This window comes from Etheostoma spectabile, chromosome 15 (genome assembly GCF_008692095.1).
Source record: "Etheostoma spectabile isolate EspeVRDwgs_2016 chromosome 15, UIUC_Espe_1.0, whole genome shotgun sequence".
NCBI classification, from domain to species: Eukaryota; Metazoa; Chordata; class Actinopteri; order Perciformes; family Percidae; genus Etheostoma; species Etheostoma spectabile.
The window spans coordinates 4,802,588-4,804,138 of NC_045747.1; positions in this window are offsets into that span (position 1 = coordinate 4,802,588).

Genomic DNA, 1,551 nt, shown 5'->3' on the forward strand with positions numbered 1-1,551 from the left:
TTTCCCTGAAACAGGTATGAAGCAGCTAGCTCTACACCAACCAGACTCCATTTAAAAAACAGTACTTTTAGCGTGTATTGTTTTAGCCATCATATTTCAGATGTAAATTGGTAAACTATGTGTTTATTTCAACCAACACTAGAGTTTTGATGGTTGCGAAAGTTTGCAGCAAAACTAACATCCCAACTAGGACAGCTTGAATCAGATTGTTACTTTGTCAGTGCAACAAACATTTACCACAAGCTTTGACCACTTCCCTAGAGGTTTTTCCTTTTCCCTGTTAGCCCGACAACCCATGCATGTACAGACATACTGACGGATGAATACGTCACAGTGAGCGGCAGGTTATAATATCTCCTTATTGCATAGTAATAGACATGTCACCCTACAGCCTTTCTTGTAAACTCTTTGTGTCCCAGTTTTATTATCTAATGGCATGTAATTACATCACACACAACTGCAGAGACCAAAGCAGGCTGCATCGTGAGGCTGTCATTACATTATGATAAGTGAGTTTATACCAATTTTAAGTAATTGAAAGTTCCCATATGCTTATTAAAGTACGTCGTAGAACCTCAAGCCTGTTTAATTTCTTTGCTTCCTGAGAAGACTTGTTACGCTGTCTTTTATTGTGAAGGGTTCCGTGAATTTGACTTGTTTCTTCTTAGTGTTTTCGTGAGCATTGTTGAGTCTTGTATGGATGTCAGTTGTTACTTGTCATGTGTTTTTGTTTTTTTCACGGAAGTGTTGTAAATACTTTATGTAGACCAGCAGCAGCTCATAAGAATGCATAAACTATTAACAAAAAAACAAAACAAAAATAACTTCTCAGTATTATCAAGTGAAATGCCCTGGGTAAGTTAACATGTCATTTTAGTTTAAGAAATGGTGAGCTTAGTCACTTCCAAACGATAAATGGTTTCATTCCTGAATACCAACACAATGTGTGCGTTGGAGTCACTTGGCCACTGACTATGTCGTGGTTTGATACAGTGAACAAAGCCCTGCATATTGTGCATGCACCAAACATTGCTGTGTTTTAGTTGAGGTACTTCAATCTAATCAGCATTTATGTAAAGAGTCACAAATAAATGTACAGAGTACTTTCATACATGAGGTTGGGAAGACTGGAAACTTCACTTTCATCTGGCCTGATATGATAATGATGAAATGTGTTGCTGTCAACACAGATGACAAATCCATATGAACGGGACTAAAAGAGTCATGAGTCATATCACAAGTCCAGTGTTGTGGCCAATTATTTACATATTGCATATAGAGACTTTCTACTTGATGTTTTGTTATGAGATTTTTAATTAACTGTGATCTGGTAATGGCTTACAGTAGCAGCCTGAAATAATTGTCATTAAAATCAGCCAAATATGTATCTGTTTCTGTGTGGGTTAATAACACTGTGGGTTAATAACACTGTACATAAAAAAATCAGGTTCAGTTCAACATATCTACTATTTACTCTAAGTTATTCCAACACCAAAGCGGACTTGTTTTCATAAATACGTAGCAAATATGTGTGAAAATATATAATAGGCT